Genomic DNA, 24,188 nt, shown 5'->3' on the forward strand with positions numbered 1-24,188 from the left:
CCAGTTAATATGATTTTTTACTTAATTTTTACTGGAGTATAGTTGCTTTACAATGTTGCATTTCTGTTGTACAGCAAAGTGAGCCAGTTATACGTATACATATATCCACTCTTTTTTAGATTTCCTTCCCATTTTGATCACCATAGACCATTGAGTAGAGTTTCCTGTGCTATACAGTATGTCCTCATTTGTTATCTATTTTATACATAGTAGTGTATGTATGTCAATCCCAATCTCCCAATTCGTCCTACCCCGCCTTTCCCCCCTTGGTGTCCATATGATTGTTCTCTACATCCGTGACTCTGTTTCTGCTTTGCAAATAAATTCATCTGTACCATTTTTCTAGATTCCACATAAATACTCTGCCATTTATTTCTTCTTTTCTGCCTTTTTCCTTTGGAGCAAATTCGTTTCCAGTTACCAGAGGCATATTTAAGCACATACAATTAATCTATATATAGTTTGCATGACAGTTATGAGAGCTCTCACTCTGGAGAAATTTGAATGCTAAGGCTAATTGTCAGGCTTAGAAGCAACGTCTCTATTTCAGTTGTCCTTGAAATATTAGTCTTTATTTTGAATGATTAACGAGACTTTTATTGAAAAGAAAGGAAGATGGGTGTTTTAGGGAAGGAAATTCCATACAAAGGCACAGAAATATGACAGGGTAGGTTGAACTCAAGGAGCCGAATGAGGATGGTAATATCAGAGTCCCGGTTTGGTGGAAAGGTGCCCAGGAATCACCCTGTTTAATACCCAGCACCCCCCAGCTCCGGGGTGCTCTGGGAGAAATGATTATAAATTTGTACCAAAACACAGTGATTAGTAAACCTTAGTGCAAATAGTGCCAGCTGAAGAATTAACATAATTTGAGCCAAGCTGTCATGCTTTCCTGTGAGAACCAGCAAAATTCAAGACTTCCCCTTACGTTCAAACCAGGCAACTTCCTCTTGCCTATTAATAAATGTACAATAACCTGAATGCTCACAAAACCACATATCAATATTGAGATAAGGAACCTTCTGAATTTGTAGGCTGAAATGTCTACAGTTGTACCTTTAAAGATTAGGCTTCAAAACTTTTTTCCCCCCTTCTTTAGTTATCGCTATGGAACAGGAACTTTTGCTGACTTAAAGGCACTGTATGTGACTGCATCCCATTAGTCATATTATCACCTGCCTCACCCGATATCAACACAGGATTCTGCTCTTCTTCCTCGTCCTCCTTCATCTGCTCCAGAATTTCAGCCAACAATCGAGAACACACCACAGTTCTTGGCAACCCCAGGGCCCAGATGCTGAACAGTTTTTAACAGTTAACTCATTACTAATGATATTCTCCTACCAATGCTTTTGAAGCAATATGTGACCATGAAATTTGCTCAAGGGATAGTTACTGTCTTACTAAGTTCAAATAGTTGCAGCAGAAATAACTTTGTGCAGGAAGAGTTGTGATCACCCTGACTATTGTGTATACACCATATACACAATAGATTCTTGTTCAGTGCTTTTTTTTTTGCAAACAGGTGATTCTTTCTCAAGCATATGTGCCAGAAGCACTCATATTATAAGTGATGTTTTGCTTCTTGGGAGAAATAAATAATTTCTCCAGAACTACAACTTCTTCAGAACAGCAAGTAAAAAGCAATCAAGTTTTTGAGGTATATTTCCTTATTTGTTTATTTTTCTAACTGGGTTTACAATGCTACCTTAAACGACTGAATTAAAATGTTTTATACTTCCATAATACCTTCATTTAAAAGACCTTAAATTAGAAACATACTGTGTCCTGACAAACTACAGAGGCAGAGTGGCAAAAGTAAATGATTACTGACTGTGAAAGGCAAACTGGGGTAAAGGGAGAATTTGATTAGTGCTACGCACTGAATTGAAGGACTCTTCATAATTACTGGAATTAGACATTTTATCCTCTTACCTAAGATGACATGTACCCTCGTAACTGCTGGTAACTCAGGGCAGCCTCTTTCCCTTTGGTATCTGCATGTAGCCTCAGAATTCTCCAGAACGCAGCTACCTGGGCACACAGGCAGCCCTAGCCAGCCCCGGGAGCTGGTTTACTGATAACTACTTGTTATCCCTGCCTCACTGTGTGTGTGTCCAGAAGGAGAGCGCCAGTTGTTTCATTTCTTCAGACACTTGGTTGTGGCTGACCACTAGATACACATATTTATTAACCCTCGTCCATAATGTTCATTTTTAAATTGATTTGAGGGATCTGAAAGCAGTTGAATTGTTGCAACTCAGATATAACCTGAATGGTATATTACAAATGCCTCTGTGATAGAGCAGGCCATTGGGTGAGTTCTACAAATACAAAACCATGAATTTGATAAATTTCCTCAGCTGCATAGTTCATCAGAGTAGCTTCTGCCTCCCTCTTCCATCCTTATCCCAATTTAGCATAATCAATATTTTTAATGGTGAGTCTGTGAGTGAATAACTCTACAGAGTTATTACTGTAAAATCTTGGGCTATAGAATTATGGTCTAAGGCATAATCTCCAGGATCAAACTACCTGTATCTGAATTCTGCCTGTCACTTAACAGCTGTGTAACCTTGGACAAGTTACTTAATCTCTCCGCGTTAAATGGAGAGAATATTAGTTACATGTTGTTGGGTTGTTCTGAGAATTAACCGTATTAATATGTATAAAGAGTTTCAAATAGCCTGGCACACAGTAAGCACTACATAAGTGCTAGCTATTATTTTTCTGCACCTACACACTGCCCACTTAATTATAGCCATTTCACCAGGAAACATTGAACATAAGGAACGGCTGATCACACTCAGTGAGAATGTGAAAACTGATCAAGATAAATGCATCCCCACTTCCAAAAAAAAAAAAAAACCCTATTTAGTAATAGTGCATTACCGTTATTTACAAAAGTTTCACATCTGTATTTATATTTGATGAAGACAGAATTTGACAAGTGGGAATTAAAACAAACTCTTTGAAACATTTATCTTCATGGGAAATTTTTTTGTAAACAATTCTAACTTTTAAATCTGGTGATAGAAAAGTTGATATTTTCTCCTTTTTTAGGATGCAGCACGTTTTTGTATCTATACATATTATCACATATTTGCATCATCTTTGTGTATGTCACAATACTCATCATTTTTTCAATATAATAAGTATTCATCATATTTTTGAAACTAAATTGTTTTCAGTTTAAATTTTTAATTTAACTGAATAGTTTTTGAAGAAATTATAGTCTGAATTTCTGATTTATGTAGCCTAGCCTCTTGAGAAAGTCATAAAAAGAAATTCATAAAAAGAGTGACATCAAATTAGGAGGTGAAGTAATGCTGTCTTTTTGAAATATACATAAGCCACAACTGAAAGAAGCTTTAATGTTATAATACCTGAATTAAAGTAACACATATCATCCAGGCAGCATTTAGGAAAACTGGTTCACTTCACAACTACTTATAATTCTCTGAGGGAATTAGTGACCCTATTTGATTTTTGAAATAGCCCTTGACCTAAATCCACTTTTTTAAACTACACAATTTGAAAATGGGACATTGTGAACAGAAAGAGTTAGCCTTAGAACTATTTTCTAAAGGAAAATGAAACCCCCAAAACATTGATTTTTTTCCCACATGTGCCAATTCTTCAAAATTTAAGATGTACTGACTTAAAGTAAAACATACAACATAAGAGTTGTGAGTTTAAGTTTTATTCAAGGACTTACTGAGGACTATAGCCTGGGAGAAAGCCACTCAGTGGCTCTGAGGAAACTGCTCCAAAGAGAGAGACAGGGGAGAAGCCAGTTTATGTATGACTTTTTTGGCTAGGAAATACATGCAGTCAATCATACATCGTGGTAAAAGATTGCTGCTAATCACAAAGAACAGAGATCTCAAGTTAATGGTTTTAGTGTTATTCTGTGCAAGAATCTGGGATCACTGAAGTTCTTCCTGACATATACATTTAACTATCTAAGGATCTGTTTATGTGAAGTACAGAGTACCTCATCCTGTTTTTCATCCCGAATTCCTTTCAGTATGCACTGTCCACGGGCAACCTCAACGGGTTACAACTTTAACTCTTGCAGAACTGGGTGGTGAGCCATGCTCTGTTTTTCCTTGTTCACAGTCCTTTATTTTCTACTACATTTACCAGTTAAAATGAACTCCATCGGTTTTGGTAAATGTAATGTCAAACTTAAATTATACAAGCATTATCTATTCGTGCCATTTAAGACATATATATATATATTACACAAACATATTTTTCCCTGAAAGCAGGAAATAAACCCGCCATATGAAAGGTTCACTCTGCAGATAAGGAATTCAGCCTGAGAAGCCTCTATAAACAAATCTTGTTACTTCTTTAATTTACTACCCCAAACCCACATTCTGTTTAGATTCTTCACTAACGGAGCACCCATAAACTAAGTTTCTTTGTCCTGTCAATTCCTCCCAAATTTATTATTTTCTTTGTCTAAAAAGTATAAAAGCTGCCTGCTTTGGCCACCTCTTAGGACCCGTTTCTATGCCACCTCCATGTGCATGAATTAAAATTTGTTTCTTTTTCTCCTGTTAATCTGTCTTGCATTGATTTTATTATTAGTCCAGCCACAAGAACTTAAGAGGGGTAAAGGAGGAAATTTTCCCCTTCCTGACAACACCAAAGAATTTGCGTTCATTCATTTTCCGGCTACTATTAGGGTCATTGTTTTTCAAACTTGAGGTAGAAAAACAGCAGGACAACCAATTATTTTTCAAATGAAAAGTGATTCATTAAATTAATATAGCATAAAAAAAGAATTTAAGTAGATTTTTACAAAGACACCATATACATTTAAAAGCGAAACACCAAGTCATTTAAAGATTTATGACAAAGAAGAAAAATTGTATCTTTAATAAACTGCTCATAGATTTTCATACTTAAAATTAGGTTTCAAAGGCTTTGCATTTAGGTAGAATATGATGGTTCTTTTTCCAATAGCCTTAAAGAGAAGTAACTCGCAATTCCTTGGTTGTCCTTAACATATCTATTCCTCAATAGCCAGGGTTAATTGGGTGTTCTTCTCTCTAAAAATTTATTCTAAACTAGAAAACATTTACATGGAACCCAACTTCTTCCAATTTGACTTCACCTTCTTTAAGTCCTGTCAAATCACACTGTTGCCAAGATGCAGCTGTTTTTGTAATATCATTGTTTACAAGCTGGCCTTTCTTCCCACCTTGCCCCATCTTTAAATTGTATTGTCACACCATTAAAAATTTAAAATATCAAGAGATCTGTCCATGCTAGCTCAGCACTTTTTGAAACTCCCTCCTACTCTTGATTTAGATTTCTTGGGCTCTTAATATAAAAAGTACCTGCTGCTACATTCCAGGATCTCAGGAAGATTCTCCAAGATCTTCATCTCTTTCTATTCAGAAGCCCATGGGGCTGGTCTGATGATCCTTGTCTCTATACTATTGCCTCCTGCTTGATTCTGTCTCTACCCACTTATGCTTCAGCTCCCATTCTCCCTCATCTCAGCTTCCATACTGTGATATTATGATTTATAATAAATATATATATTTGGTCACTCAGATGACCAAAATATATTTCTCACTTATATTTGGTCTTCCTCCACAGTTCCTGGCTCACAGTTCCCAAAACCCTTGGAATTTCCTAAGCAATAAAGTCAATGGGAGCCTCTTTTTCTGTAATATTTGGTCTTTTGTCTACAACTCCTGGAAATGCCTCAGAGCCATAAAGGTGAAATGGGTATCTTATTATTCATAACAAGCCCTTTCCATCACAACTGGCTTTATGTTAATGAAGGTGACTTTTACAAAGTACCTAAGGATGGGGGCTGGTTGCCAGGGGAACCAACTGAATAGTGGTTTGAAACTTTCAGTCACACCCCCTGATTTCCTGGGAGAGGAGAGAGGCTGGCTAAAGCTTGAATCGGTCACCAGTGGTCAATGAGTTAATCATGCCTAAGTAATGAAGTCTCCATAAAAACCCAAAAGGAGGGGATTTGGAGAGCTTCCAGGTCAAGGAAACTGAACACTTCTACAAGCCACCTTGCCAAGCCCTAAGCTGCATGAGGACGGAGGCTCCTATGTTTGGGACCTCACCAAAAGCATCTCTTCATCTGACTGTTGATTCATATCCTCTGTAATAAACTGGTAATCTAGTGAGTAAATAGGTTTCCTGAGTTCTATGAGCTATTCTAGCAAAGTAACTGAACCCAATGAGGGAGTTGTGAAAACTTCTGATCTAAGCCTGTCAGTTAGACATACAGGTAATGGTCTGGACTTAGGATTGGTATCTTGAGTTGGAGGGGGTTGTTAGAATCTCCAATCTGTAGTCAGTCAGAAGCACAGGTAACGTGGGCTTGCAATTGGTGGATGAAGTAAAGGGTGGTCTTGCAGAACTGGACCCTTTACCTATAGAATCTGATTCTATCTCCAGGTAGATAATGTCAGAATTGAATTGAATTCTTGGAAATGCTGCAGGTATCCAAGAATTGCTGGTTAGTGTGGGGAAGGCTCCACACACACATGTTGGAATAGGGTCCAGGAACTTAGTTAACACACATACCTTGCATTATCATTTCCTGAGTTTTGGGGGATCAGACAAGATAAATCAGGTTGTTTCTTGACCTTTCCATAGTAAGCTTGGGAGTCAGCTTTCTTGGTTCTGCTGAATTAACTAATGCTTTTTAGAGAATTTTCAGTTTCCCTTTTCTGTTCTTTCTCTCCTCTCCCATCACCTCATTGTGTTAGTTTTCGAGGGCTGTCGTAACAGAGTACCACAAACGGGGTGGCTTAAAACACCCGAAAAGTATTCTGTCACACTTCCCAGATCAAGGTGTTGACAGGGGCATTTTCCCACGGAAGCCTCTAGGGGAGGGTCTTTCCTTGCCTCTTTCAGCTTCTGGTAGTCCCAGGCATTCCTTGGTTTATAGTGTATCACTCCAATTTCAGTCTCTATGCGAGTGTCTTCACATGACCCTCTTCCCTCCATGTTTCTGACTTCCTATAAGAATACCAGTCATATTGGATGAAGGGCCCACCTTACCCCAGTATGACCTCATGTTAATTAATTACATTTGCAATGACCCTATTTCCAAATGAGGTCGTATTATAAGCTACTGGGGGTTAGGACTTCAACGTCTTTTTTTGGAGGACACAATTCAATCCATAACGGTTATCCTAATCTGTTCATACTTTCCAAAAAAATTCTTTACTCTAGGTTTAGTGCAGCTTCAGAGGAAAGCAAAAGTCTTATCTGATCCAAGAGTCTTATGACCTCTTGATAGTTTGACTGAATAATAGCAGTGTTCTCTTGAACTCTGAGCCCATAAACTGAAAATTTATAGCTTTTTATTGAATCCCAGTCTCCTGAATGTCTTCTCCCTACTTCCACCTATAATATCAGCCCTCCAGATATTGCTAGTTCTGCCTAATTGTTGTGGGCAATTGGATTTTATTTCATTGATGTTGAATATGTACTTATACAGAGCGGAATAACAACAGAGCAGAGTGATAAGGTATTTTTCAAACTTAGTTTGTCACTACTCTTTCCAAAAAAAATGTTTGAGATAGCAATAATGTAGCATAGAGTCCAAGTTTTCAGAGAAAATATACTTTTAAAATAATGCAATAAAATTTTGATATAGCAAACTACTGACTTAAATTCCATTCTTGTTGTATGCTCTTCTCTTAGTCTAGTTATGAAGACTATTTTTTTTTTTTTTTTTTTTTTTGCGGTACGCGGGCCTCTCACTGTTGTGGCCTCTCCCGTTGCGGAGCACAGGCTCTGGACGCGCAGGCTCAGCGGCCATGGCTCACGGGCCCAGCTGCTCCACGGCATGTGGGATCTTCCCGGACCGGGGCACGAACCCACGTCCCCTGCATTGGCAGGCGGACTCTCAACCACTGCGCCACCAGGGAAGCCCAAGACTATTCTTTAAGTAGTGATATATAAAACAGAGTCATGGGAAAGTCATGACTTTAGTCTGAGTCACCAAAGTACTCAGATTATAAAGAGGATTTAACATCAGAGAGAAGTGATAGAAGAGATATTTAAGCACATCATAAATATAAAGGCTGCTACTGATGAGCCTCTCCCTCAATGGCTTTATTCCAGGGTATCACCATATTAATAAAATACATGATATTACCTGCACACTGATTATCACTAGGAGACTAGTATTCCAAACTAATATCTTATTATTGTCATCAATGAATCTCCTAGCTAGAGTAGGATCACTTAAGTAAATTAACTTAAGGAGGTAAGGCTATAGTTGAAGAACAGACTTGCATCTGACTTATCACCTCCTAATTGGGTGACATTTGGAAAGATATTTTACATTTGTTATAAATATTAGATATCTACACAAAATAATATATGTAAAACTGGCTAGCATGTTGCTACATGAAATAGATGCTCCTTAAGTGTTATCACTTTTTATTAGCATTCAATTAATGGCCAGTCACATTTCTAAATGCTTTTATACATTTACTTTTCTTATATTTGTATATCATATATGTTTAGAGTCAAAAGTGACCATACATACCATTATGTATACCCTTTTAAGAAATTTATAATTAAACATTTTAATACATGTAAATAAAATAATGCTAAATAGATTACTGGTCCAGCTACTTCTTGGAAAGATTTTTACCAAAGCATTCAAAATATGCAGTAGTTTCATTTTTAAGGGATTTCAGGATAAGTGATGTTTCTTTAGTAGTATTCTATAGATTAGTGGTTTTCAATCTTTAGCATGCATTGGAATCACCTGGAAGTCTTGTTAAAATACAAGCCACACAATCAGAGTTTCTGATTCAGCAGTTCTGGAGCGGGGCTTGAGAATTTTAATAAGTTCCCATAGAATGGTCCCACACGAAGCGGCTGATCTAGTGACAGCAATTTAAGAACCATTGCTATAGTCAGTGATTATCAGGAGGCAAGAAATTCATCCTTACTTCTAAACCTAAGTCCATCTGATTCATGTTCCAAAGTTAAATGTCATACAGAGTGAAGTAAGTCAGAAAGAGAAAGACAATACTGTATGCTAACACATATATATGGAATTTAAGGGGAAAAAAATGCCATGAAGAACCTAGGGGTAAGACAGGAATAAAGACACAGACCTACTAGAGAATGGACTTGAGGATATGGAGAGGGGGAAGGGTAAGCTGTGACAAAGCGAGAGAGAGGCATGGACATATATACACTACCAAACGTAAGATAGCTAGCTAGTGGGAAGCAGCAGCATAGCACAGGGAGATCAGCTCGGTGCTTTGTGGCCGCCTGGAGGGGTGGGATAGGGAGGGTGGGAGGGAGGGAGCCGCAAGACGGAAGAGATATGGGAACATATGTATGTGTATAACTGATTCACTTTGTTATAAAGCAGAAACTAACACACCATTGTAAAGCAATTATACTCCAATAAAGATGTAAAAAAAAAATCTAAGAATAAATAATACATTTGAATTACTCTTGCCTACACATGCTGTCTAATTTCTCTTGAAATATTGAAACTAAAATTGGCATGGGTATTAAGGAAACCTTGAAACTCAGATGACAACTCTCATTTTCAAAGTATAGAAGATGTGGATACTACTCACTTCTAAATAGCCCCATGACATAAGTTTTGAGCATCAGGGGAAGCAAGAAGCCCTTTACAATCAAGAGGAAACAATCCTGCTTTGTTTTGGACAGACAATACATCCTTTCATGAACATTAGCCATAAACATGTTAGTATTTTATTTTTAACTGATGCTGGCAGGTGCAATTGGATCGGCTCAGGCTGATCATCTAAATTAAAGCCATATAAATCCTTTTGTGTATTCACTTTTAAAATTTTGTTTCAGTAACGAGTTACTTTTTTGTAAAGAATGTTTTACTGTTCAAAAATTTAGATTGCAATTGATTCATCATGGTACACAAAATATATTTTCACTGAAGTAGAGACAAATTTCAAAGCTTTCTCAGAATTTCTAACTCCAAATTTGACAAGATAGAGGTAAGAGGTGGGGTTTGCCAGAAAGTCAAGCATTCAGCTTAATATCATCACTGAAAGGGTCAGTAGCCACATACCACATGTATGAAACAAATTTTCTGTCCTGAAAAATTAGTTTTTTCTGTAAGGGTGGAATAGGATGAGAATTCACACATGATACTCCCAAAGTGCAAAAAACAAAAAGTTCCTTTAATATTCAAGACATACTTCATTTTGTTCCTGAGTGCCTTTCCCTCTGATGACAGGCTTAGAGGAATGATTTACACTTTCTAACTAAAGGGAAGTCATTCTATTTTGGATATAAATGGGGCCAGGGTCAAAGTTTAATCTCCCTCCCAGGCTTTCTTCCCCATCAAGGAGGTCTCCCATCCTTGCCTCCTGCCAAGATAGTGCCTGGGGACAGAGAAAAGAAAAGCTAATCTTCTCATAGCATTGGATTATCAGAGGTCCAAATGCTGTCCCCTGAATGAATGTCTTGCCCCTTTTGTCTTTGCACACCCGCTCACAGCCTCTAATGCTGATGTGTCCATGGCTATGTACCAATTTATATAATTGTGAATTGCTTTCTCAGCCTGGGCAAGGCATGCCAGTTGTCTCCAAAGACATCAGCCACTTCTCCCTGTTGTCCAGTCTTCCCCTCATGAGCACTGCAGATTACCTTATGTGTAGCCAGAACTGTTTTTTGGGTCCACACTGCAGCTACAGCTTAATTTCCTGCTCACTGATCTTCTATAACCCTCTCAGGCTACCAAGGAGTCTGTGGAATTCACACAACTCCACTTGAGAGCTGAGTTTTACTCAGGAACATTTATATTATCTTAGGCCCTCTTTCTTCCTAAACATACCACAACACTGTTTCCTTCATCTGTACCTGCTCTGTGTTGGATGTTGGAGAGGGGACTCCTTGAGTGGTAATTGCCCTGAGATCCAGAAGTCCCCACCTAGAGTTTCTTCCTTCTTAGGATTCACACCCAAGGCAAAGCCTGAAGGATGAAGGTTGGAAAAGGGAAAGCAGAGCTCTGAGGGAAAGTCTCATTTTCTAAGAGTCTCTGCCTTCTCCACTCTTCAGTTATAAAGGCTCTTTATAAAAATTGGCTAAGAGAGTAGAACTTAAATGTTCTCACCAAAAATAAAAAATTAAACTTAAAAAAATTTAATTAAAAGAATTTTTAGACTTCATTTTTAACCTGGGCGTATCTTGAGTTCTTACTACCTATGGCTTAAAATCTCAGTTCAGATCAACAAGTTTTACTCGATATGCAAAGGCTTTCAGAACTATTGTCTGTCTATGGGTTGTAAGATCCTATTTTGTGAGTCAAAAGCTAAAATTGGCTATTTTACATTCCAAATTATTACAGTCCATATCTTCCTAAGGTAATAGATACCTCTGGGTGAAAGGGAAAAAGAGGTTAAATTCAAGCAAGTATAAATGGAAAGAGCACATTTGTATATTTTTTAAAAATTCCTCACTGAATTGTTGTTTCCACATTCTTTTATTAAAAAACAATGAGAATTCGGTACACATTCTGGGTAGGGTCACCATCATCTAAAGCCTGCTTCTAGCCACTCTTGAGAAACTTAAGAAAATTTTAATTGTATTTACCCAAAGACATTCAGATCTAAAGAATTAATTTTCACAATTTCAACCTACAAAAAGCTAATTTTAAAACCATAAAACTAATGTTATAATTTATAATGCAATTCATATCTTATTTTCAATCACCAACTGTAATCTTAGAAGGCAGGGTACACAAAAACTAAAACTGCAAGTAGATAACTTTTTAACTGATTAACAAAATAATCTGGGTATTTTTTTTGAGGTATAGTTGATGTACAACATTATATAAGTTTGAGGTGTACAATATACAGTGATTCACAATTGTTAAAGGTTATATTCCATTTATAGTTATAAAATATCGGCTATATTTCCTGTGTTGTACAATATAGCCTCATAGCTTATTTTTAACTTTAGATTTATAATTATCTAAATATTTAATGTGTACACAATATGTGACTAAGCAATAAGATTCAAGTACTGTTGAGTAATAGGTATAACTGTATGGATATATCCTTAAATGTTGTTGCCTATGGATCAGGAAGTTTAATCAAATCTCAGGCATTTTTCTGTTTCATTCATATATATACAAAATATGATCAGGAAATCTGATATTTTATTTCATACTGTAAATAGGTTTTTAATTTGGTATTAAACACTTTTCATTCTTGGGGATATTCATTACAATAAAGAGGAAATTAGTATCTCAATTAACAGTTAATGGTAGATCTGGAGCTAGAACTTAGCTTCTGACACCACTCTGATTTTTACTATCTTTATACTTTTAATTGAATATATTAAGAAAAGGAGATAAGGCAAGTATCTCTGCTCTTACCACTTCATTTCTATTCAGCATTGTACTAGAGATCCTAAACTTTGCATTAAGGCAAGAAAAATATAAAAGGCATAAAAACGGGAAGGGAAGAAATAAAAACAGTTTTTAGTCACAGATGACATGACCATCTAAATAGAAAGTCCCAAATAATCTACAAAAAAACCCCCACAACAACTAGAACTAATAAGTTAGTTTAGCAAGTTTGAATGATAAATGTCAATATGCAAAAATCAAATGTTTTCCATATAGTGCCAATGCACAATTAGAAATAAAATTTTTTAAAATAGTGTCATTTACAATAGGACCATACATGAAATTCCATACATGAAATTTTATATCCATACATGAAATTCCTGGATATAATCTTTAAAAATAATTGCAAGATCTTCTGGAAATTACAAAAATTAATGGAAAAATTAATAAAATCTAAACAAATGGGAGTTACATCATACCCATAGATTGAAATAACTAATATTGTTAAGATATTAATTTTCCATAAATTGATATGCAGATTAAACACAATTCCAATCAAAATTCCAAAATGTTCTTTTTTGTAGAAATTGTAAAGTGACATATACAACGAAAGCAATTTTGAAAAGAAGAAAAAATTGGAGTACTTAGACGCCATGATTTCAGATTAACTATAAAGCTGTAATGATAAAGACAGTATTAGTGTAAAACAGGAACAAGTGAAGTTTAGAAATGAACCTCCACACATACATATGGTCAACTGATTTTCAACAAATGTATCACAGTAAATCAATGGCCAAAGGATAGTCTTTCCAAAAATATATGCACTTCCACATACAAAAAAGCATGTGCCATTAAAGAAAAAGAAAAAAACTTGATAAGTTGGACTTCATAAATCAAAATTTCCTGCTTTTTAAGAATGCTGTTAAGAAAATGAAAGGACAAGCCACTGACTGGGAGAAAATATTTACAAAATCTGATAAACAACTTGTATCCAAAGTGTAGTTTTAAAAACTCTTACAACTCATTTATAATAATAACAAAAAACAATTTAGAAAAATGAGTTAAGAAATTTGAACAGATATTTCAACAAAATTGAGACATAAATTGCAAAAAAGCACATAAAAAGTTGGTCAACAAAGCTTGCCTTTAGGGAAATGCAAACTAAAACCACAGAGACATCACTCCATACCTACTGAATGGCTAAATTAAAAAAAAAATGAACTGCCAATAACAAGTGCTATCAAGGATGTGGCACAATTGGAAGTCTGATACATTACTGATGGGAAAGCAAAAATGGCATGGCTAGGGATAGCTACTTTGGAAAACAGACAGTTTCTTATAACATTAAACATACTCACCATACAACCCAACAATGCCATTCCTAAGTATTTACCCAAGAGAAATAAAAATATATGTGCACACAAAGTACTGTACATGGGAGTTTATATCAGCTCTACTCATAATTTTCAAAAATTGGAAACAACCCAAATGTCCAAAAATTGTCGAATATATAGAGAAATTGTGATATATGATACAATTGAATACTACTCAGCAATAGAAAGAAATTTTATACCTGCATCAACATTAATCTCAAGGGCATTATGCTAAGTGCAATAAGTCAAACATTAAAGGCTGCATACCGTATAATCTATTTCTATGGCATTCTGGAAAAGGCAAAACTATAGATACAGAAATCAAGTCAATGGTTACCAGAAGGTGTGGGGGGGAAGTGGAGGATATACACCAAAAACAGGCACTAGAGACTCCCTGAGATGATAAAAACGTTCTGTATCATTGTTGCCATGGTGGTCATGCAATTGTATACATTTGTCAAAAATAAACTGTATACCTAAGAAAGAATAAATTTTACTGTAAACAAATTACACATCAATAAATATGGCTTAAAAATAAAAGTAACTAAATTTTTTTTTTACACCGGACATTCTCAATTATTTCAAGAGGATGTATAATGCCAAAACTTACCTGAAGAGTTGTCTACATTGAATCCAGAAATAGGTAACATTAGAATCAATATTTCATCCCCTTCTCATTAATCTACCTCTTCCCAGGCGGTATACCAGGTTCTCACTAGTTGTCCATGAAAAAAATTAATGGCTTATACTTTACTCCTCTCTAACTCCATAGCAGGTGTTAGCAGCCCGAGTCACTTGGAGCGCTAACTTCTCTCAGGAAAAGAAAAATCAAACAATCAAAAAGAATTGATTGTCAGCAATCAATGAGCAGCAGAATTCTGAGATAAATGTTCTGTATAATGATTCAAAATGGAAGGGAGAAATGAGCAAAAGTAAAAATAAAAAGTGAGAATAAATGAGTAGGGGTAGAACTTTACAATAAACATAAGGCTATGAAGTCATGCTTCTCATTCCTGTTTACATATATATCTTTTCCTGTCATATATTCAGATATGACTTGTAGCTCATTTCAAGGTGAGGGAAGTTGTGTCATGGTTACTGAGACCAGTTAATAGCAAGTATTATAAAGTATATAAAGGTAAAAGGCACAAACATTTTATGGTCATCTTACACTCAACAGGCGTGTATTTACTTACTTGCTGAACACTATCAAACCTTCCACAAGTTCATAGTATAATAGAACAACACGGATCTGAACGTTTGATTCAGCACAAATAAAATGCAAGGAATATGAGTGATGAGATTAAATGCACTTCTCATGACAGTTAAATTAGAAAAGCACACCTTCATTCAGAAAAGATCTTTTTGCCTTTCTCCTCTTATTTAAAAACTAACTGTATTTGAAAAGATACATGCACCCCAGTGTTCATAGCAACATTATTTACAATAGCCAAGAATGGAAGCAACCTAGGTTTCCATCGACAGATGAATGGATAAAGAAGATGTAAGATATATATATATATGTACATACAGGAATATTACTCAGCCATAAAAGAGAATGAGATAATGCCATTTGCAGCAACATGAATGGACCTAGAGATTATCATACTAAGTGAATAAGTCAGAAAAAGACAAATATCATATGATATCACTTATATGTGGAATCTAAAAAATTTTACAAATGAACTTATTTACAAAACAGAAAGAGACTCACAGACTTAGAAAACAAACTTATGGTTACTGAAGGGGAAAGGTGTGTGTGTGTGTGTGGAGGGATAAATTAGGAGGATGGGATAAACATAGACAAACTACTGTATATAAAATAGATAATCAGGACATACTATATAGCACAGGGAACTCTACTCAGTACTCTGTAATAACCTATATGGGAGAAGAATCTGAAAAAGAATAGATATATGTATAACTAAATAACTTTGCTGTACATCTGAAACTAACATAACATTGTAAATCAACTATACTCCAATATAAAATAAATTTTAAAAAAAACAGTACATATATGATTGTATTGTTAAGTCTATAACAATAGGCTTAACATGGAAATGTAATGTATTTGAAAATAACAAGTTCAAGAAGAGGGTGAGACCAAAGCTGTATTGAAATAAGAAAATGACACTGCATGAATCTACATGAGCAAATGAAAGGAACTAGAAGAGGTTAATAGGAAGGTTTATGTTATTTGATAAGATGAGCATGTTTGATAAGCTATTTGATTTCAAAAGAAAAATATGTAATTTCAGTAAAGATTTGGGCACTGTGTTTGACTGTGGATAGAGTGTTAGGACTCAATCCCATCTCACATGTATATGAATAAACAGTCGCTTAATAACATGGTATTTCTATAACAGTATATTCACAGTACTCTATAGCAAAAGGGAATGTTTTCACACTTGTCCCTTTTTCTGGGATAACCATGAGATAATTAATTTTACTTTTGTTCACGTCACAGAGAAGTTTAAAAAATGAATTTTCGAGGTCATGAATTTGTTTAATAACAAAGCATGTTCACTCTAATATTGTATATTTATTCCAAAAGAACTCTCCTCAAGACACCAGTCCTTTCTGTTTTTCCTTTATAAAATATGTAAGATGCTCCACGTTGTTTGAGTTCATACAATTGTTTGGAGCATTCAGCTAACTAGGTCAATTCACTTCACTTTTTTTTACCAGTCTCATACCACACACTTCTTTTCTAATCATCATCTCAAAGTGAAATTTTGTATAAGCCCAGAACCACTGCTACAAAGTCAAGGCAAAATTCTTGACAGAGATTTAGTATAATCAACTTGAATCAGAAGACTCAGGGACATACAATGAAGAGTAGGATCCTTTCTTGCTGATTTTCATTTGTCATTGGTGCTATGATTAGATCAGAGGTTAGTTTCACACATTCAACACCCTTAGCCAAATCTTACCAACTCAGCTGGCTCAAGGCTGTGTGAAATGACCTCCAAGGTTTTGCTGCCGCATCTCCTTGTCAAGCTTTTTTTTTCCCCTTTATGTAATTCATCTTTTATTTCTTCAACAACGTTTTGTAGTTTTCAGAGTATACATTTTGTACTCCTTTTGTTAAATTTACTCCTAAATATTTTATTATTTGTGATGCTATTGTAAATGAACTGTTTTCTTAAAGTCATTTTTGAATAGTTAATTGCTGGTATAAAAAATACAGATGATCTTTGTACAAATGACCTGCAAACTTGTTGAACTTATTTATTAATTCAATAGTTTTTTAGTGGATTCATTAGGACATTCTACATACAAGATCATGTCAACTGCAAATACAGATAGTTTTTTTTCTTCTTTAAAAAGGAGCATGTCTTCATTATTTATTTATTTATTAACATCTTTATTGGAGTATAATTGCTCTACAGTGGTGTGTTAGTTTCTGCTTTGTAACAAAGTGAATCAGCTATACGTATACATATATCCCCATATACCCTCCCTCTTGCATCTCCCTCCCACCCTTCCTATCCCACCCCTCTAGATGGACACAATGCACCAAGCTGATCTCCTGGTGCTATGTGGCTGCTTCCCACTAGGTATCTATTTTATATTTGGTAGTGCATATATGTCCATGCCACTCTCTCACTTTGTCCCAGCCTACCCTTCCCCCTCTCCGTGTCCTCAAGTCCATTCTCTATGTCTGTGTCTTTATTCCTGTCCCGTCCCTAGGTTCTTCAGAACCTTTTTTTTTTTAGATTCCATATATATGTGTTAGCATACAGTATTTGTTTTTCTCTTTCTGCTTGTCAACCTTCTGTTTTTTCATTCAATATTTATTAAATATGTTCTCTTTATGAAGTAATGTATTTAGCAATGGGAATACAATAAATATGTATTTAATGCCTATTATATTTATTCATTTATTTAACACAAATTTTTAAGTGTCTACTTTGTTCTAGACATTGTACTAGTTGCTAGATACATATTGGTAAAGATAAGAGTTCTTGCTTTCATAAAACTTATAGTCTGGAAAGTTGGGAAGGATAATCAAAAGCTGTAACAGAAAATAAATCAGCATGCATGGACAGTATTCTTTAATAGCAATTCATGGGAATGTCTCTTTGTCTGCTTCTCTTTTCCTTTTCATCATCTTCAGGAAGCAGCTGTCTCTGTGTTCATTAATTAATGGAGGTTTGAAGCAAGGCAGGAAGTAGAAGTGTATTAGTAGACTCCTAGGCCTTTATTCCAAACGTCTATGCCCACTGATGATATTCAAAGTTGAGTTAAATAGATGCTACCTTCAAATTAAGACAGAGTTTTCATAGGCTGGGCAAGAGGAAAAAGGTTTAAGGACTCTAGAATGGAGAGAACAAGTTGCAGATATTGAACCATCCTTGCATCCTTGGAATAAATTCCACTTGATCATGGTATATAATCCTTTTAATATATTGTTGAGTTTGATTTGCTAATATTTTGTTGAAAATTTTTGTACCTATGTTCATCAATAATATTAGCCTGTAATTTTCTTTTGGGGGGATATCTTTGTCTGGTTTTGGTATCAGGGTGAAGCTGGCCTTGTAGAATGAGTTTGGAAACAATCCTTTCTCTGTGAATTGTGGAATAGTTTGAGAAGGGTAAGTGTTAACTCTTCTGTAAATGTTTAGTAGAATTCACCTGTGAAACTGTCTGGTTCAGGATTTTTGTTTTGGGGCAGTTTCTTAAATTACTGATTCAATTTCATTATGGTAATTGCTCATATTTTCTATTTCTTCCTGACTCAGTCTTGGAAATTGTACATTTCTAGGAATTTACCCATTTCTTCTAGTTTGTTCATTTTATTGGTGCATAATTTCATAGTAAACTCCTATGATCTTTTGTATGTCTGTGGTGTTGGTTGTAACTTCTTTTCAGTTTCTGATTTTATTGACTTGGGGCCACACTCTTTTTTTCTTGATTAGTCTGGCTAACAGTTTTTCAATTTTGCTTATCGTTTCAATGAACTGGCTCCTGGATTCATTGATCTTTTCTATTGTTTTTTTAGTCTCCAATCCAGTTATTTATACTCTGATCTTTATGACTTCTGTCTTACTAATTTGGGTTTTTTTTTTCTTTTTCAGTACCTTGAGGTGTAATATTAGATTGTCTATTTGAGATTTGTCTAGGTTCCTGAGGTAAGCTTGTATTATTATGAATGTCCTTCTTAGAACTGCTTTTGCTGTGTTCCATAAATTTTGGAGCGTTGTGTTTTCATTTTCATTTGTCTTCAGGTATTTTTTATTTCTTTTTGATTTCTTCAGTGATCCATTCATTGCTTAGTAGCATATTGTTTACTCTCCACATGTTTGTGGTTTTTGTAATTTTTTTTTATTGTAGTTGATTTCTGGTCTCATAGCATTGTGGTTGCAAAAGATGCTTCCTATGATTTCAACTTTCTCAAATTTATTGAGACTTTTTTGTGACCTAGCATGTGATCTATCCTGGAGAATGCTCCATCTGCACTTGAAAAGAATGTGTATTCTGCTAGTTTTGGATGAGGCCCTCCTACTGGTAGGTGAGGCCTACTAGAACAATGTCATAGTTCTAGTACTAGCCACTGATGGGTGAGCCTTTTCCTGGGGCTACTGCAGGTGTGCTGGTGGATAGGCCAAGATCCTGGGCCCTCTGGTGGGTGGGGGCCAGGTCCCACATCGGCTGGGCACTCAGGGGGCCCCAAGGCAGACAGCCTCAGAAAATGTTTTAAAATTATTTTTTGAAGTAGAGAGGAGCTACGGAAGCATTTTAGTGGACATTCATAAGAAAAGTTGGCTTATGAGGTAGGTTCTAGACCTTCCCCTCATTGCCTCATCTTTAGACCTGAGATTATAATGCTTCAGAAGGGGGCTGCCTGGACTTTGTATTTCCTTGAGAGTGCTTCCTGTTCTAAGATCAATGATTACAATAGTTATTATTATTGGGCATCATTATTTGCTGGGCACTCTTCCAAACATTTTACATGTGTGAACTCACTGAATCTTTGCAACCTAAGAGAAAGTATTGTAATTTTCCTCATGAAGAAGCTGAAGCACAGAAGAACATGCTCTAGGAAACCCAGGCCACAACTTTGATGTTAATCCATCCCTCCAGTCCTCAGTCTCATCTTAATCTAGAAATGTTGATTTCCCCAGCAATTTTTAAAATATTTTAATGTTGTTTTTAACTTATAAAATGTCAAAGAAGAAGAGCCATCTCTCATTAGAGCTAAACATATAGTAATGAATGTTGGTTTCTTCATCAATGAATGAAAAAAATAATTAGTTGCACAGGTAGTATATGTCCACTTGCCCACATAGCTGCATGAGTGCAAATGTCTTCATTTGTGCCTTCAATGAGTGTGCTGTATAATTAATACAAAACCTTCTTATAGGAAAAAATAGTCATGCTGTGTTTTTCTGGTGCCAACCCCATTATAGAATATCAGCATGAAGTTAAATATTTTAATTAATGATTTTTTTTTCACACTAATTCCCAGGACTTTTTAAAAACTATTTTATACAGAGTGAACTTTTAAAGTTATCAAAAATAAATATGTTGTCCCCAAAGTAACCACATACAAATATGCAAAAAATTATCCTGAGAGAGTCATTTATTTGAGTCTATAATTAAATGGCATCTCAGTTCATACACATGAGGCCATAAAACTTTTTTATTTTTAATAATGTTATTCATATATCAGTGTGCCCATCCCTTTCATATCATTTTCCGCATGATGAATAGGGTGTTAAAGAATGTAATCTAAAACATCTGATTGGCAATTGCACAGTATTTTAAAGTTTGACAAGTCTTCTCTTCCTGAGAATTGATATTGCAATATGAATAAGAGGAAAACATAAATCTCTTTCCCACTCAATATTTCAAAAACAAGCATATGTATAATAACTATTTTATATAAATAATGTTATGTAAGTATGTACATAATTTTTAAAATGCTTATTAAGTATGTATATATGTAAAATATTAATCAAATTTGGATGTGATCAAACTTCTGTCCCTGGTAATTTCAAAGCTAAATTCATGATCCCCTAGATCAGGCAAACATGTAAATAATTAGAAATGGTCATACATAGGGTCAGTCATTTTATTTAGTTACTGGGAAAAGGTAAAGCTACGTTCATCTAATTCCTGGTAGGATTATAGGAAAGTTTTCCCTTTGGTTCAAATTGTTCCCACTTCATCAGAATCTGCAGAGCTCAGGAATAGAGAGGAACTTGAGACTAAGTATTTTTAACAAGCTCATCCACTGACCCTTAAGACCAACAAGCTTGGAAAATATCGGTTAGGGTATTTGACAATCCAGGTTGGTGGATTAGTTAATTTTGTTTTCCATTCTATTATAGATATTTCAGCTTCCTACTCTTACTCTGCAAGATACTGCTGGATTGAGGCATGTAGTGATGGGCTACAATTTCTTCAAATCATACAGTGTCTGGTTGGAAGGTAACTTAAAGATCATCTTGCCCAATATTAAGTGATTTCCTGACTTCAAATTTAGCCTGACCCTCAGGCTATCATCTCCCACTCCTCCTTCAGGTTTGTCTGTGTCAATTACATGAAGCTAACCTAATTCAATTAGAGAAAGTAATATATTTTAAAGAAAGCAATATAGTCCAATAGATTCTGCAATCCCCAGCCAGTCATTTTTGGCCTACCTTGTTCAAATATTTTTGGATTGATAGGTGGCTAAAATGAGTCATGTCTAATTTACATGCTAATTCATTCCCTAAGGCAAAAATAAGTCAAGCTAAGGCAGAAGAATTACAGTTCCTTAGTTGTCATCAGCAGGTGTTTTCCAAGATACCGGTGTATAAAAAAAAAAAAAAAGGGAGGAAAATGACTATGAGAAAACTTAATTGGTTGGTGTTACGGTTATTTAAGTAGACAGTTCACATCAGTCTTCAAAATTGCATTTGCTACCAAATATTACTGCTATTATTGATGGATTTTAGGGCAAAAACAACTCTGAATCATTTATTCTGTGACTGAATTGCACAGTATAACTTCATTGTGTTTCAACAAAAATTTTTCTGTAATTCAGAGTCTGGGAGACATTAAGCAGTTATGTATTGATTTTGATTCTTTTTTTCCCCCTCAAGTAATCAATTCAGATTCTGTGGTCTTAAGTTCCACAAAGACTGTAACATCCATAAAAATTTTATTTCTGTGAGTATAAGGTTCTATATACTACAAAATGCCATCAGACAGTTTTGAGGCCCATCTGTACTGTTGTCACTTCAGCAACAGAAGTAGTAAAGCGAATTGACTCTAGCAGAAACTCCAGAAACTAAAAAGAAAAAAAAAGCTTTGCTGAAAGTAAGATGTCTTAATACATGTTTGAAAGACATGAAATCCATTGGAGTCCACAGTTCTTTTCTGAATAGGATAGGAACAGGATTTTTCTTATAATTCTTATATTATTTATTGACTGGACATTTTTCCTTGACCATAGGTGACTATAAAATGTTATGATTAAAAGACTCACAGTTTATCTAGTCTTAAATCAATGAGGAAATTATAGGTTACCTGATACTGACAGTTCATTGAACAATAAACATTTATTAAGGGGTTAGTGTGTACCAACCACTGTCCAGGGCACTGGAAACAGAGCAATGAACAAAATAAACAAACCCTTTTTATCTTCATAGGCTTACATTCTAGTGGAAAGAGACAGATAATGAACAAACATGTTGTAAGGACTATAAAGCAAAATAAGTTCAGGTAAGGGGATAGAACATTTGAGCGGGTCCTCTGTGAAATGAAGTTGTGAGTCATGTAGATATGTACATGTCTCTGCCCCTCAACTAGGATTTATGCTGCTTAATGGCAGAGAGACACTATTGTGTCTTTGATCTCTCCCCTCCTTGAACAATAGGGGTCCAAAAAATTTTAATTGCTTTGAAAGTTATTTCAAAGAGATCGCTAGCATCTCTTCCCAGCCAGTAAAGCAAAGATACAACTACTAAGTTCATGAAACAGCAGTACAAATCCTATCAAGCATAAGTGGTTTCCCAACTACTCTACTTAGTTCAACCCATATGAGAAATCTCATAGAACAAAATAGTAAACCCGTTTTGATAAATTGGAAAGAAATTCATTTTATGTTGTCCTCGTATCAGTTATCAGTTCACTGACTTACCAGCTCTGGTAAGGGGGGTAGGGGGGACAAATCTCTAGCTGTTTTGGCAGAAGTGATCCTACTGAAACTTCCATAAAAATAACGCAGATGAGAATTATAACACCTACTTGGAAAAGGCTTCAATCTGACAAAACTATGCTATATTTTATTCATCCAGCAAACACCTGCTGTGCACATACTATGTGCCAGCTACTGGGGATGTAATGTAGAAAAGAGTCCTGCCCTCAGAGAGTTTATCTGCTGGCACATTTCAGATAGAACATATTCTCTCTCACTGTAAAGGCTGGTTCTTAGGGTCGAGGCACCACTCCCACCCAGCATTGCTGAAGAAATACAGGACACTCAGAGTCTAGTGAAAGGCAGCCCCAGGATTCAGTATGCCACTGTCCCAAAGGACAGCAGTTTCCTGGACTTGGCAATTCCAACCCAAGTGTCTCTTTGGAGACAGGGACAATGGTGTTCAAAACTGAGTCCCTTACTGAGCTGAAAGGCAAAGGCCCAACACAAGCAGCCATAAACACATACATCACAGCTGCCACCACTGTACCCACCGTTATTCCTGTCTGGGAGTCTGCTCCACCTTCTCCATTACTGGGCTTTCTCTGTCAGGTGTTGATCCATGACAGACAGATAGTCCTTGAACCACTGACTTCTGGATGGGTCATTAAGAGGCCTCTGCTCCTGGAAAAATCAAGAAGCATATGGGTACAAAGGAAAACATAGTCATGTCATTGTTTCGACATATTCAAATTACCAAGTTTAGGCTTTGGTTCTAGATAGGTATCTAAGTCCTTATAAATAAGGACTTATAAAATAAGTCCTTATTTTATAATGAAAAGGAGAAAATCTAGCATTATCTACTTTCCCTCTGTTTTATACTGGCTCTTATATTTCTCAGACCGCCCCTAAGTTACGATAGTTAGGGCTGGGGTTGGTGTCTTGTTGCTTTCAGAACCTCCCCGCTCGGAGGGGAATACTCTTTGATTGGACATATTTTCCATCTCATTTGTCCCTTCTGCCATTTGCTTTGCCTGTTTCTTTGGGGAAACCATCATTTTTTTAGTAGCTTCCCAACATGACACTTCATGAGTACAGATGTGTCAAGCTGCTATCTGATCTTTCCAGAGTCATGTGGCTTTCCTGTCCAGTTCTGATGGGAAATCCGACATACTCCGTGATTGTGCTGCAATTTTGACAAGGGAAATCTAGCTGAAAACACCATTGTCTCCACACAAATGACCTAGAATGTCTCCTTGTCTTCTAGCCATAAAACAAATGGCTATGCCAACTTGAGGTGTAGAGCCATGAAGAG

The 24,188-nt window shown here is 35.8% G+C and overlaps 1 long non-coding RNA gene across 1 annotated transcript in view; it reads right to left on the reverse strand.

Annotated features, from left to right (window-relative positions):
* The window catches only part of LOC117308818 (uncharacterized), a 497,295-nt gene that overhangs the window by 67,922 nt on the left and 405,185 nt on the right, over window positions 1-24,188 (reverse strand). Inside the window, exon 10 of the long non-coding RNA XR_012327721.1 lies at window positions 23,428-23,557. This is a non-coding gene — a long non-coding RNA (uncharacterized lncRNA). The remainder of the gene's footprint in view (window positions 1-23,427; window positions 23,558-24,188) is intronic.

The sequence above is a fragment of the Tursiops truncatus genome, chromosome 18 (genome assembly GCF_011762595.2).
Source record: "Tursiops truncatus isolate mTurTru1 chromosome 18, mTurTru1.mat.Y, whole genome shotgun sequence".
NCBI lineage: Eukaryota > Metazoa > Chordata > Mammalia > Artiodactyla > Delphinidae > Tursiops > Tursiops truncatus.